General features: G+C 38.1%; 1 protein-coding gene across 2 annotated transcripts in view; it reads right to left on the bottom strand.

Moving 5' to 3' along the window:
* MYO16 (myosin XVI) overlaps nt 1–16,136 on the bottom strand; it is a 366,678-nt gene that overhangs the window by 326,086 nt on the left and 24,456 nt on the right. The window contains exon 1 of one of the 2 annotated variants that reach the window (XM_068180127.1): nt 8,029–8,087. The exons of the other annotated variant lie outside the window; for it this stretch is intronic. The gene's annotated coding sequence lies outside the window, so the exon portion shown is untranslated. Of the gene's footprint in view, nt 1–8,028; nt 8,088–16,136 lie in introns of those variants that run through there. 2 annotated transcript variants of the gene reach the window in all.

Raw genomic sequence — 16,136 nt, 5'->3', positions numbered from 1 at the left:
AAGAAAAGAGAAGGTAGAAAGATAATTAAAAATGCACATATAAAAGGAAGTCTTACAGAATAAAACAATGTTGTTCTTCACTATCAACAACAACAAAAAAATATTGAAAAGGAATTTTATCCCTCTCATACCTCCAGAGCAACATAAAGCACTGATAAATATCCTCATGGGTACTTGATCTCGGCAGCTGCCCTGTTGTGGTATTGCCACTTCCTTGGAGAAGTATTTCCTCCCAGATGCATTGGACATCTTACATAGTGGCTGATTCAGTTGTCCCACTTTCTGAACTACACTCTGAATATCTTTTACAATAACTAGAAGTAACTTTTATGCTTTATCCATAGCTAAAATAATCAGGACCAGGGATCACAGAATCGTGGAAGGGTTTAGGTTGGAAGGAGCTTTAGAGATCACCCAGAGCAATCTCACTTCCATGGGCAGAGGTATTTTTAAGTCAGTCTGCACAAAGTGCCTTCCAACTTGACTTCAAACAGGTCCAGGTGCAACTTCTGTGACCACCCTGTTCCACTGTCTTACCAACCCAATTGTAAAGAGTGTCCTCTTTACAATCAGCCTCCTTTCAGTGTAAAGACATTCCTCTTTGTCCCCTCTCATACTCCAGACCCTGGTAGAAAGTTTTTTTGGTTTTTTTTTTTTTTTTTTTTTTTTTTTTTTTTTTTTTTTTGTAGGCCTCTTTAGGTCCTGTAAAGCTGCTAGAAGGTCTCCCTGGAGAGTTTTCTTCTCCATACTGAATAACTATTCTCACAAATGAGGTGTTCCATCCCTCTGATCATATCTGCAGCCTCCCTCTAGACCCATTCAAACAAACTTATGTTTGTCTTGTACTGGGAACACACAAACTGGATGCAATACTCCAGATGAAATCTCCTGAGAGCTTAGCAGAGGGTGAGAATCACTTCCCTCAACCTGCTGGCCACCTCTTTTTATCCAGTCCAGGGTACAATTGGTTTTTGAGGCTGCCAGATAATTGCCAGCTCATTTTGTGAAGAATGCATAGAATTTGGAAATGTTTGTGCCATTTGAAAAACAACAGCAACAATACTTTCCATGAATACTCTAGTATAGAGTTATTCTGGGTTTCCAAATCCTATTTAGGTGCACAAGGAAGGGACTAATTCACCCAGCTGCAACTGAAAGAACTGCAATCTACTCAGAATGCTCAAAGCAACCATAACTTCTGTCCCAGCAGTCAAAGTGTGTATGCCAATAAACACCCATGGACATCTCAGTTAGCCTAAGGTTTACTGCAGTGCTAGATACTACAGTAAAACATTCAGCTGAATAAATTTATTGTAAAGCTTTATCTTCCAGAGATTTACAAACTTTATTTGGATGAGACAATGCTGAAGTTGTAAGTTCAGAAGTTTCTGTAGAAAGGAAGCAGGCAAAAGTTGCTCTGTGAGAGGGAAATAACCCTATCAATTCTGCTAAATCTCACAAATAAACTACTTAATCCAAATGAAAATAAGTACCATCTTAGTTATTAGTACATGCCTCTAAGAAATATATACATATTCAGTGGTGACAGTAACTTCTCACCAACAATCTACATTAAAAACAATGACCTATTGAATATAGTACATTTCAGCTGACACAACTCTGTTCACACACTGCAGTGTTAATATTTGTAAACATTAGGGTCTATTCATGACAACCTGAATCTCCTAGGAAAAACTGTATTTACATACAAACACCTAATTTACATGGAAATCTCCAAGTCCTGTATGATTTTTACTAGAGAGAGAGAATCAGCCAAGCAATAACATGGAACATGACAGGGTTTCATGAGCAATGGCAGTAGCTCACAGTGCTTTAATAACCATAACTCTGCTATAGCCAATAGAAATAGTAAAGCAAAAATGTAATCAGGATGTAATTAAAGCAGTTGAAATTGATACAGGGTTACAGTCCAGAGTCCTGAGTTGGCAAAATCATGTCCTGCAATATTTTAAATGCCAAGTAATCCAGGTCACACCTGCTACAACATTGACTAATAACACAGAATACCCTAATGCTGAGTTCAGTGAAGAGTCAAGAACACTGGGAAATCAGGTCAAATACTCTGCCCTACTGCAGCCCTCTCTGGGACCTTTCAACCTAGACTGTTATGCACTATTGGAAAAGATAGTGTAGCATCTATTCTCACCAGCCCTGACAGAAAACTGACTTTCCTCCAGATAATCAGGCATTAAATTTTTATGTACCAGTGGAAGAAAATTAAAACCTCAACTTCACTGCTAGCTATAGGCATAGCTAATGCATAAGAAGATACCCCAAACAACACAAAATTTGATTCAGTGGTTTTGGTTATTGTAGCACTGAACATGGAGACCCCTTTATTTATCTTCTGGGTTTTGATCCATTGGAACCCATCCTCCTACACAGAAGTACAGACTAGGCTAAGTTAGAAGGGGCCTTCAAAAGTCAACTAGTCCAACGCCCCTGCAATGAGCAGGGATGTTTCTTGTCCACATTAGGTTGCTTAGAGCCTCATGCAACCTGACCTTCAATGCTTCCAGGGATGGGGTATCCACCGCCTCTCTGAGCAGCCCGGTCCAGCGTTTTAGCATCCTCATTGTAAAAAACCTCTTCCTTATATTTTCCTAATCCAAATCAACTCCTTTAAGTTTAACATTATCCCCATCTTTTTTATAAGCCCCCTTTAAGTGCTGGAAGGCTGCTATAAGGTATCCCTGGAGTCTTGTCTTCATCAGGTTGAGCAAACCTGAGTTCTGGGCCCCTCAGTTTAAGAAGGACGTTGAGATGCTTGAGCACATCCAGAGGAGGGCAACAAGGCTGGTGAGGGGCTTGGAATTCAAGGCCTATGAGGAATGTTTGAAGGAACTGGTGTTGTTTAGCCTGGAGAAGAGGAGGCTTAGAGGTGACCTTATTGGTCTTCACAACTTCCTGAAGGGAGGTTGTAGACAGGTGGGGGTCAGTCTCTTTCACCAGGCAGCAGCTGACAGAACAAGAGGACACAGTCTCAAGCTACGTCAGGGAAGGTATAGGTTGGATATTAGGATGAAATTTTTCACTGAAAGAATAACAAAGTACTAGAATTGTCTTCCCAGGGAGGTGGTAGAATCACCATCTCTGGATGTGTTTAAAAAATGACTGGACATGGCACTTGATGCTATAGTCTAGTTGTGGTGTTAGGGCATAGGTTGGACTTGATGATCTTAGAGGTCTCTTCCAACCTCATTATTCTGTGATTCTGTGAACACCAACTCCCTCAGCCTTTCCTCATAGGAGAGGCCTTCCAGTATGTTTGCAATACATGAAGTTTCCTGCCACAGGAATAAAAAAAATAATGTGATGCATTTAAATTTAAGGATTAAATACCAAAAATAGAGGCACTGAAAGGTCAGTAAACCAATGCCTCTTTAGCAACTTATGCACTAGACCATTATTAATGCAGCTCAATTAATGAAGTATCAGCAGGTGAGCTGATAGTCTTTTGTGTCATCCAGTTCTTCAAAGACAAGGACAGAAAGTAGAAGAAAAAAACCTCCTGTGGATCCTTTTTTCTCAACAAGTAGAGAACTAGGACTGCAGAATTCATCATGCTGTATCATGGACTGTGGAAAGAACCAAGTAGTGTCACAATAGAGATTCAGTCACGAGGTCAGTGATTCTGTGCTTTGATTCTCTTTTATCTGCTAGGGAAGGAGATAAACTTGTTGCTGTTTCTGTGCTCCCATTTCCACTACCTAACTAATCTTATGAGCAACTCTTCTGCTTTGTTCATTCTACAGTAGTGCAGTGCAAAAAGACAACAATTTAGCTGGAACACCCAACTAATAGATTATGTGATACATATTGGCCCAAAGAGTTTTAGAATACAGTTATATCAATTAATTAAATCTACAGCTAATGTGATCTCTCAAAGAAACAGACAATAAGGCAAAGCAGATTGAGATTTTAAAAAATTGCAGCCTCCACCAAAGAGATGCATGGAAAAATGACAGAGGAAAACAGACATCTCACAAAGGACTGAAGGTAGAGCATAGAAACCACTGGCAATGATGCACAAAGGAGTGGTGGATGGCACCTAGGGCTACAAATTACTTACCAAATGAATGCATTTCAGGAAAACTGGAAACATACGGAGAAATTCCCAAGGCAACTGTTCTGCTCAAGGAGGAGCCATATATTCCAAAATGGCTAGAAAGAGACTGTCACCAGCCCCAAAGCAAGTACAAAGGGGATTAGTGACAAGGACTCTCCCAGAACTGCTCAGTAGATACCAGAAAAAACATTTCCCAGCGAAGACAAAAAAGGCTTCTCAGCATTCCTCAGAAGCCTTCTAACTTCTGCCCTGTGCCCCCTACCCACATCAGACAGCTCTGACCAAATATGACTAGATGGCTCCAAAAAAAAAAGAATGGTGGTGACTGGGTCACAGGTACAGTTCTTATTCATGGTCACAGCTGGGTGTCTCATCCTGCACTGAAGTGAATTGAAAATTGCCTTCACCTGAGTATCTTCTTTAACCATAAAAATCTGCTCTTGAAACTTTCTAACAGCAAAAAGTTAGCTAAGGTACTCAAATAAGAAAATTTGTATTAAAAAATTCCTAAAGAGATGAATCCTTATTTTTAAAAAAACAAATAAGTGAAACCAAAGAACAAGGAAAAATAACCTCAGTAACTTATGAAGCAGCAAGTTGATGTCTCAGTAGAAGCTAATCCAAAGGATACCCTCTGTAAAAAAAAATCTCATGGTGAGACTCTCGTTTTTCCGCCTTTCTCTGTACACAAAAAAAAAAAAAAAACACAACAAAAAAAAAAAAACCACTGAAAATACAGACTAACTTTATAGAAAACAATGACTTGTACATAAAGAATTTTACATAAATAAGGGCTTTTAGTAGGTGTCATGTTGAATTGTGACACTGAATAAAATGGTTTTGAAGAAGCTGAAACCAATGAAGAAAGCTGAAGCCAATCTCAAACACAGAAAATGTGTAAGAAAAGAAATTTACTCAAAATGCCTCTTCCATCCTATTGAGTCTTGCAAATTGTACAGATCGGGATTTTCTGGACTATATATGTAGTTAACTACTGGGGTAAAGACAGCATGCCTTTTTTCCCATGCATTTGTTGTTCCCATCTCCATGACTTTAATTGGATGGACTGACACAAAGAAAATTGACAGTGCAGAGCATCACACACCCAAAAACAGTTCAGAGAGGAGAACATTTCCAGGGCTATATGATGCCCAGCTCCACTTCACAGGAGAGATGCCTGGATGCATCTCTCCTAACATGCATCTTTTTGTTTCTGCATGTGCTGATACAGGTGTCTCTCTGGGCATCATGCAGTGCCGTGAGAGCTGCCAGCAAGGGCACACTGATGCTGCTGAGGGACCATACGGGGACCATCACATCAGGCAGCACTTGAGATGCTACAAGAATGGACACAGGCTTCTGTTAAAATGAACCCTTGTCACCATCTGCTTCAGAGGGCAGGAGAGGGGGTACCAGTAGTTTGAAGGAGTTTTTTCCACTCGCAGAGGAGGACAGAAAGCTATCTTGGCTTGCGTACTCAGGGGAGATAAGCTAAGTGATTTCATTTTATAGAAGATAAAGCTGAAGGTGTAGCAGTATGCATTGCTGAGAAAAGAAGCCCTTAATCTGGAGGGCTCCTCTGGGCTGCTGAAGAGACACTTCTTCCTTCCCAGCCCCAAAGACTTGCTTCTTAGCCATACCTGTCTTGCAAAGATCTTGGGCTTTAAAAAAAGCTTTCAAGGATTCTGCGAGCAATGGTTCAAGGGTTATGCACACACTGGGCTCTTTACCAAGCTCTGCTGATAAGGAAACTTTCAGACACCCTTTGAAAGAGATGTTCTTTTGCTTTCAAATTAGCAACAAGTCTCTGCAATTTTGGCACCATATGCACCGAAAGTGAGGAAGTCAAAGCAGCAGGTAGAAAACGGAACCTTTTCTGAAAGCACCTCTCCTCAAAGAGAACATTTCCTCCATTTCAGCTGTGTGCTTGTGCTCATCCAATCATCCAAGACAGCCTGATAAGCAGCATAGCTCAAGGAAAGCTCACCAATGGACCAGGGCAGAAGCCTCAACAGTGACAACTCTGCCTTTGCCAGGTCCCTGCTGGATATCACCAGGCTGGACCTGTCTCGTATAGGTGCACCGCTAAAATGGTCAGTGACGAATGAAGAAAGACACTTCATATACAAATGGTGTACAACAGAAACTAGATCCTGGACTATACTATTTCCTTTTGCATTTGTTTAACCTTGATCTATCTAGGTTTGATCAATTAATTTAGGGATTTTGTTCACATATGAAAACAACACAAATGAACACTCTTAAGATCCAGCTGCTTATCAGCACATGGACTGAGTTTAGGAATATTATGTAGTCAGAACTTAACACTGAAGGACTGAAGGACTTTTTCAAGATGTTATTTTATCACAAAAGAGCCTATCCTATCTTCAAAACCCCAAATCACAAAAGCTTCTGTGAACATCCAACAACATCTACTCAACATCACACCAGCTAAAAGCCCTTATTTATGTACAAGTCATTGTTTCTTATAAAGTTAGTCTGTGTATTTTCAGTGGGTTTTATTTTTTGGTGTACAGAGAAAGGAGGAAAAACCAGAGTCTCACCATGAGATTTTTTGCCTTATCATTCCATTCTAATGTAAAAAGCATCAGTCAGAAACTTCTTTGTCAATAATTTGGCAAATATTGCTCTCCAAAAACTAAGTAAAAAGGTTAAATGCAAACATATATTGGTTTCTGTTCTGTAAATAAACTAAAGTTCTATTTTGAATTAAAGAAACCAAAGCAGGACCACAGTGGCTTTTATGTGACAGAGTAGGACTTCAGACAAACTACAGTCTTCATTTTATTGACTGTACCTGATAAGACCATTTTGGCCTTTTAGAAAATGAAACAAAATATAATTTAATGCTGTTTAACTTAGTATTGTTATCATGCATATTTTTCTTCAGCAACAAACAAAATAAAGAGGGCTTCAACACAGATACACTCACAGGGGGAGACAGAATGAAACAAAAGCACATGTAAGATTTTTTTTTTAAGCTATAAATAAGCAGCAAGTTTAGTTCAAATAAATAGCATATGAACTACAAGCACTGAAACTCATGGTTGTATGCCTCCTGCTAGAAAGCCAAGAAATGTTCTAAAAATAGATTTATGTCTTAGACAAATAACAATTTCTAACACTAATAACTCACGTACAAAAAAATAACCTTCTATTCCTCTAAAGCAGAATCTTTTCCAGGAATAAAACCTTTATCATTATGTGATCATCCAACTGAACTGAGACAAATTAGTAAAACTGAAATCTTAATTAAAAACATGTCTCATATGTCTTTTATTTTCCATATATAACAAAAATATACTGCTGATAGCACATTTTAGTGTAATTGTTTTTTCACAGAATGTTTTCAAACAAATGCAAAAAAAAAATCAAAAAATATTTTCTTCCTAAGACATTCCAAACACTGGTCACATAAATCACAAAATGGGGCAATGAAGCATGATCAATATTTGTGCAATCCATTTATAAACACAGATATGTGTCTTTTGTTATATCAATGTGTTATCCAAAATGCAGTGTTTGTAGGACATTTCTGTGGATTCTATCACTATAATGGACACTGAGAAATAAAGAACAAGTTTAATCCTGGTCTATGCAAAAGCATGTTTTCAAATGCAACTACTACAATATTAGCTTACAGTTAGTAATAAAACTTGTAGTCAACTTATTTTATCTAACCAACATTTTATACAATTATCCACTAAATTAAATTGTATAAAAATTGTGTACTTTTTATATTTAGTTATATTCATTATTAATGGATTAAATGCCTTATATATGTTGAAATACACACATAGTATCAGATAAAAAATACACAAGAGTTTATGGTGGAAAAAATACTTACAAAATTTCAATGTCTTAAAAAGTAATTATAATATATTATTGAAAATGTGAAAAGAAATAGATATTCCTACCAGAAATTTTATCTTGACCAGTTTTGTTCCCACATATTCCCGTGTTCCACTGAATCAATTTCACACTTACTCACCTCCCTGTCTCTGTGATGTGGTTTATTCATTGGTTTGATATTGCCATAGCAACTCAGCAACATGGAAACATGTTAGCCAAGAAATGCTGCTCACCTCACACTATATGGTGAATTGCTGCCTGGTACATACAGCATATTTTAATGTATATTGATCTCTGCTTCTTACTATTAGACTACTGGTTTAACATCACCATTTTAACTCTGCATTTAGCAATCTTGGGTCATGACCTTCACAGTATTTAACTTGCAGTGGTTTTAATTACAAAAATCAGCTACTTCCTCAAATTTAAAAACACCATATATTTTGACTACAAGCCGAACTACTGCATTAGAACATATCTGAATAACCAGAAAAATAAATAACACTGTTCACAACCCCAAAATTCAGGGCTTCCCCAACATTCTTGCATTTTTGCCTTGTGTAAGCAAGTGTATGCAAATCACAGATATGACTGTGTTAGCATGGCTGTGCACACATGCTCCATTTAAGAAGCTTTCCCTTTGGTGTATGTGGCCTGGAGGGAGTGGGGACCACCCCCACCATGTCTCCCCAGGAACACACCAACAAACTGGATGGTGGCTAGTGAGAAGGATGGTGCTTTGTCTTTAGAAGAGATGCCGCACTGGGCGAGCCCGTCAGAAGGCAGGCAGGGATGCTCCAGCAGCTTCTGCTTTCACAACCTCCCCACAATCAGTGGGGGCTTGCAGCGTGCTCTGAATCACTAAATCGAGGCAGTATGTCTTCTGCATTTATATAAAATGAAACTCCAAACAAAACAATGTATGAGAACAAAAGCAGGATCTCTGGTGCAGCAAGCAACAGAGTCTTGAAAGCTCCTAAGTCTAACGCATCAATACTATGTAAATCAGGGCATCCCCAAACACAGATTTGGATCATAGTGAGGAGACTAGGCAATCATCCAGGGCAATAGTATGAGTGGGAGCTGAAACTGTCTCATTGACTGAGTCTTTATCTTCACAAGCTGGCAACTGCTTCACAACTGGGCTTACTCACAGAGGAAACATACTTCTGTTTGAACTAGATTGCACCACAGATTGACCTAAATCGTTTTTAGGAAAAATTATTTTTCTGCCCTCAGACACTCATGATAAGCTGCATAAAACACTGAGATTCTGACCACTCTTAACACAGAAAAGCTGCATGAAGACCAGCAATACCTTAGGACTCAACACATCTCTGAACACGGTAACGTACCAGGACACTTCTTTCTGCCTACTTAGCAACATCACGACTGTTTCAGATCTCACTGTGCTTTAGCTCAAAAGTTGAACTGATTGGGAGGCCTTAGACCAAGTACAAAACACATCTGTGAGACAGTATGGGGTTCACAGTTGAAATTCAAGTTACTGCCACGTTGGTGTAACACACTACGGTTTGTGATCTGAGACATAACACTAAACATCTGTATAGACTAGCAACCAATGACTTAAATTTCTTCCCCCAGCAGAACGGAAACCAGCTTTTTGGTCTGGGATTTAGGCAGGTTTGTTCAAGAAAAAGGTGTGGAACAAAGGGAATATGAAAAAAGGTATTTTTGAGTAAAAGTTGCTTCAGTTCCTGACTATGCTTTTCAACAAACAAGCAAGAGTTACGAAACTGCTGTAAGATGAATTCCATTGTGCCTCAGCAAAAGAATTACTTGTTCAGAATGGGAAAATGGGTTTCTATTACTATTTTCTATTACTTAGGTTTGATTTTTTCTCAGCCAAAAAATGTATTGCAAATTCAGGGAGAGGTAAATGTTATACACTCAGTAATGATCCTACAATTGGTGTTTCCACAGAGAGCACTAGGAGACCAGCTTGTGGGAGGAGGGGACCTGAGGTGGGGAGGGAATGAGGTTAAACAGGGAGATGGGAGGAACTGCGGGTACTAAACAGGAAAACAATTAATTCATATCAACACAGTGCTAGGAAATTACACCTTTGATCTTATGGACTACTCTTACACTAGTGCAAAAAGGTAGGTGATTGCTCTGCTCTCCTAACAAAATTTGTGATGTTCTACACTTCTAGGCAATTTACAATATCAATTCTCTTAATATATTTAGTTTTCTCTTTGACAAATAAGGAGATCTGAAAAAGTGTTATAAAGAAATATTACATTCTGCTTAATGTGAGAGGGTATTTCATTTAAGTACACATTCAATTTATAATGACCTTTGCTGGAACTCTTACAGGTATTACAATGCAAAGGTATCTAAGTAAAATAAAACATTAGCAATTGGTCTGGTGTCTGCTGTCCTCTTCAACCTTTCATTAAAGTATTTGAATCTTCTACCTTAGAGCTGTTATCTGCTTCCATCTGAAGGACTTCAAGTAGGGGACAGATGGGAGCTATCTTTACATACACGGACTATAAACTCATGGCCAAAACCAGGGCATGAATATATAGAGATACTCAGCATCATTCCCACAGGCATGTGTCCCATGGACACACTTTTGAAAACAAGGAACAGTACAGCAGCAGTAGTACAGCTTCCATACAAATACTTAGCCTTTACATAAACCTGAAATTAAGAATCTGCAAACAAAACCAAATCCTACTCATTAATAACCAAATCTAAAAGGCACTAGCAGCCACTCTAAATCTATATGAAGGTTCAGAAAGAGCACTGATAAACACCACCCTTGCTTCCCTTTCACTTCCCAGGTTTCAACAATGTCACAATCTTCTTCAAAGGGGGTTCTTCCCATGGACTGCAGTTCTTCATGAACTGCTCCAGCATGGATCCCTTCCACAGGGGACAGTCCTTTAGGAAGACTGCTCCAGCATGGGTCTCCCACAGGGTCAAAGGTCCTGCCAGCAAACCTGCTCCAGTGGGTACTCCTCTCTTCACAGGGCAATAAGTCTCACCAGGAGCCTGCTCCACCCCAGGCTTCACATGGGGTCACAGCCTCCTTTGGGAATCCACCCACTCCAGCATCGAGTCCTCCATGGTCTACAGGTGAATATTTCTTCAGCATGGACCTCCATGTGCTGCAGGAGCACAGCTGCCTCACCACGATCTGTGTGCACCATGGGCTGCAGGGAGATCTCTGCTCAGTGCCTCAAGCACCTCCTGCTCCTCCTTTTACAAGGTCAGACACAGACCTTGGTGTCTGAAGGGCTGTGTATTCTCACTCTTTTGGCTGTTGTTCCACAGCAGCTTGTTTTTTTCTTTCCTCTTCTTAATTAAGTTACCCCAGAGGTGCTACCACCATCACTGATGGGCTCAACCTGGGCCACCAGCAGGCCCACATGGAGCCAGCTGGTATTAGCTCTGTTGGACAAGAAGTAACCTTCTGGAGAAGGTTCTCACAGAAGCTCCCACTGTGGTCCCCCTGCTAGCAAAACCTGGCTATGCAAACCGAATGCAGCTCCTAGAATAAAAGCAACATTTTACTTACCAGACTGTAACGCTTATTTCAAGTCACAGAACCATCACACACCCACTATATTGCAACACCATAGTCTTGTTTTTGGTAAGGGCAGATGTCACCTTGGGGGAACTATCATGGGATCCTCTCCAGAACTGGCATTTCCCAGGGCCACAAACCCACAGACCTAGTGGATGCTTCACAGACCTCAGTGTCAAGGGCTACACAGTCACAGTGGAATGGTTTGACAGCTTTGGGCTTCATAAAATGCCAGGAATCCTTTTTTTTTTTTGTCTCCATCCTCTGAGCAAGGCTACATCTCAAAACCCATTTTAGATCAAGTCACATCTGCCCTATGGGCTGCCAATCAGACTGTTCTGAAATAAAACAAAAGGTCGTACAACACGATTTTGGCTTCAATTTCAGTTATTTGTTGATTTAGAACAAATGAAAGGAATGACAACTCTGATTTTACATAACATTTCCAATCCCTATATATAATTTCTTTTAAATGCACCCATGGATACCTCTATATTCTTCTAGCAGAGATGCAGCTCTATACATGTGGAATTTTAACTTGCTGAGACTCTCAGGAATTCAGTCTGTAAAAACCAGCAAATATACCCTTGAGACTTGTAAAATGCCCTAGATGAAAAGCATTCACAAACTGAGCAGCCTTTTCTTCTGATTTTTTTATTAAATCAGTGGACAGTATCACAACAACAGAAAATCATCATGATAAAATGGGTGATTCATACAGACAAAAGGGGTTGTCAGCAAATAAACTGACTCCAACATAAGCAATCATCAGATCACATAATCTGATGCAAGCAGAAAACAAAGAGACTGCAAGTTAGTCCCTACTCAGTAAAACAACTGGGATATCTTTATTTCTATTTTGAGATTTTTACTAGGGTTGCTATTTTAGGCGTGACATGTATTGTTAGGACATTATATTGGTTTTGACTGATTGCACCCTTCTCTTTTCATTAAGATAAACCAACACTGACATGCAATGGACTGTCTTTAATGGCAAACAAGTATTTATGGTATCATCAAAAATTACCCTCACTTCATAATGTGGTCTTGTTTAATATCTAATAGTTTTTTGGTTTTTTTTTTTTTTTTTTTTTTTAATACAGTCTCTTAGGGGAAACCGATTTAGGATGGAAGAAAGAAATAAAAATCATCTCCTATAATGAAGTCTGTTGCATCACAATGATTAGGTAAAGCCTTACAGAGACTTTTAATGAGAACTTTCAAAAAGGCTCAATCAAAACAAATGCTATCTGCTCTTACAAGACTTTTAGCATCTTTGTTTTCTTCAGATAGGGAAGGTCCTATACCCATCACATTGTTAGTTTTAATGATTACATTAACACATTTAGGTGGTTTAATACTACTACTACTAACAGTAAGTATAAAATAATAATTGCCTGTGTGGGAAAGTCATTGTATCAGCAAGTTAACTAGTCAGAATTGGAGTGCACACTGCTTATTTTCATATTTTAAATTGCAATCACATTAATTTTAGATATTACTATCTAAAATCATACTCATCCTTCCTTGCCACATCAGTTCTTTCAAAACTTTTTACTTTCATATCTTTATTCCCTTACCTATGCCTGCTAACAGTAGAACACTGTTATTAAGAAAACAAATGAAGAAAAGGCCATACTGTTCACATTTATGATTGTCAATTCACACCATTACATAGGCCTTTAAAATAAAAGTACTTTTCTCCAAAAATCAATTAATACTGTATAATTTGTTTATATGCTAAATTAAAGCAGAATGAGTCTGAAAAAATATACCTCATCATAGAGTCAAACTTGAAAGGCGTAATTAGATTATTATGTTTGGCATCCAGTGCTTACTAAACATTAGAAGAGTTGCTAGTTGCTGTTACAATTATGAAAACATCTATGAAAAGCAAGAGCCATTAAAACAAAACCCAATTTTCTTCAGGCATTCAACAAGATAACGAAACAGATAATGTAACAACATCCCTGGTTTATATTGTTACTGGGTCTTCTACAGCTTTATTCCTTGTTTTTCTGTCAGTGGCTCTATTTATTAGTGTTGTTTATCAAATATATATTTTTATTTGTGCTTTTATGCAGCAAAGTTGCTACCCTGATTCCAATAAAATGATATGAACTTATCCAGCTTTGCTACGGCACAATTAATATGCTTTGATTCACCATGCTAAAGCAGCAAGATTTTGACTGTCCCTCATAACATACTGAGTATGCCCAGCATCTCTTAAACCCACCCAGGATTTAATCAATATTTACAGATGAAATATGCTGAAATCAAAAATCACCACACCTCATATCCTGTCTTATTTCAAGTAATGAACTTGCTCTGAGCATGACTACAGAAAACAAGGAGTTTACTTGTGGCGTACCTGCCCAATATAGGCAAGACTAGAATTTAATTTTATTCCACAAATAACTTTAGCCCAAAAAGAAGATTCTAGTAATACATACACATTCTTTGGAAATAGGTATACTAGCCTGAAAGTAGATATTCATTGGAGTTGCTTTGAGAAGATGAGTGTATCATTATTTGCATTTCATAATAGACACATTATGCCCTTGTAGTGGCAGACAGGTGAAAGACAGGACAACTAAAGCTGGGCAGAAAATACACAAGGTGAATAACAGGCAAGGAAGAAATTGTTAAATATGCACTAGCAGCTGAGCAATTGGAGGGACCGATAAGAGTAATGATATCAGATAAATTCCTGATTCAAAAATTATTATACTCTCTGCAGAAGTGAAGCTACAGATCTGTTAATAAAAAGTAAGCCACTGTAAAATATGAAATTATGCCAATTCTCTGTTTTTCTAGCTGTTTGAAGAAGATGTCAATAAATAAGAGACCATTATAATTATTATTTTTTTTCTAACAGAAAAAAAAGAACAAAAGCAATAGGACACTTTCATATGCACTGTTTTCATCCGTTTGATTTTGATGGTAACTTTGTGACTATTTTACCACACACAGGAGTAGTTTCAATCTTACATCATTCTTTACTTAACATATGAAGGGGTTTTATATTTGTTTGGTGTCTACACAGAACAAAGCCCTAGAATCAGAAAGACTTGCCAGGCCTGATTCCTTGCATTAATGCAGCTTTTGTCATTTCACTGATTTCAGCCTTCCTTAAATGATACCTATAATATAAATATTATATACAAACCTATAAACACCTAAAATTCATTAGGTAGATTGATTCAAGTTCTTCCTGAAGAGCAGCAAAAAAATCAGAGTATTTTGACTGAAATGTCAGGTACTGCATAAAAACATCAAACTATATCAAATTCACAACACAGAGACTTGGTCATGACTTGTGCAGTCACTGAGATGTGGTTGTTAACTGGTGTATCTTATTTCTACTACATTGATTAAGGAAGATGTTTTCCTCCATTTTCTCATTTCTATTTTCCATTTAAGTGAAGAGTTTTATTTTTTACTTCTAAACTTGAGAAGGGAAATGCTGAGAAAAAGAAACAGAATTCACCTTGCTATAACTGCACAAGGCTCATTTAAAGCACAACCTAGATTTACCTTCATTCATTCTTGTGTACAGTTTCATTTAGTCAGAAGCTCTACCCTCTCTGTTAGCTCCAGCCAACTCCTTAGATCCTAACCTTATATGAGGAGTAAATCTTTAAAAAAGCTTCAAGTGCTACACAACACAAAACCAGATCCTTAATACATCATTATTTACAGAAAAGGTAGTGGAGAAATACCTGTTTTGGAGTCAGCCTCTTAACTTAATGAACTGCTGAGTTTCTTTAGGAGACAGAAAACTCTACAAAACTCTTGTATTTCTACCGGTCTTCCTAAAAACTCATCAGCAATGAAAAAAACCTTTTTGTCAAACCATGCACACAAGGCCCTCCAGGCAAAGTGCCCATGAAGTGCTAGAGACCCTGAAATGCTGCTTAATCTGAGAACACAGTTGGTCATCATAAACTAAGTGATTTAACTTTCTAAAAAAATTAGCATTTTTTTCTATTGATAAAACCATTTGTTCTTGTGTTTTAAAGACATAGTGCTTCTCTTCACAAAAATACAGCAGAGTTAATGATTTTCCCTTCTTCACCTTGCTTACACAAAAGAAAGACTAGATCTTGATTCTGGATCTGGCCTTTATATGGTAACCGAAAGAGTTCACACTTGTGCTGCATTTTTTGTTTTAATTAGGGACAGATTCCTGAAAGAATCTCATTTGTCTGAAAGAAAAAAATCATCTAATTTCACATGAGCTGGATCAATATCACCACAGTTGCTACAGCCCACTTTAATGAAAAATAATTGTCCTGGAATTTGATGAGACAGAAAAGTTCTCTGCAAGATTTTTCCCTCAGACAAACATGGACATTTCTCTGCATACTACTTTTTTTTTTTTTCATTCCCACCCCACACCCCTGCAAGTCCTAAAGCTATACATAAGACTTTTGAGGCAGTAGGTTACCAAGGCAACTCATGCAGCCTATCATTATCTAGATCTCATTACAAAAAGATTGATTTTAGACAAGTAGTAATCGTGTAACAGGGTGTACTGATGGATCACTTTCTTTCAAGTTGCTAAAAACCAGGGAAGCCTAAGCATATGATTCTGTTTTGGGTTTAACGTGT

This window comes from Anomalospiza imberbis, chromosome 2 (genome assembly GCF_031753505.1).
Source record: "Anomalospiza imberbis isolate Cuckoo-Finch-1a 21T00152 chromosome 2, ASM3175350v1, whole genome shotgun sequence".
Classification (NCBI taxonomy): Eukaryota; Metazoa; Chordata; class Aves; order Passeriformes; family Viduidae; genus Anomalospiza; species Anomalospiza imberbis.
Note: the sequence above shows the minus strand (reverse complement) of the source record. Positions and strands in the feature narration are given on the sequence as shown.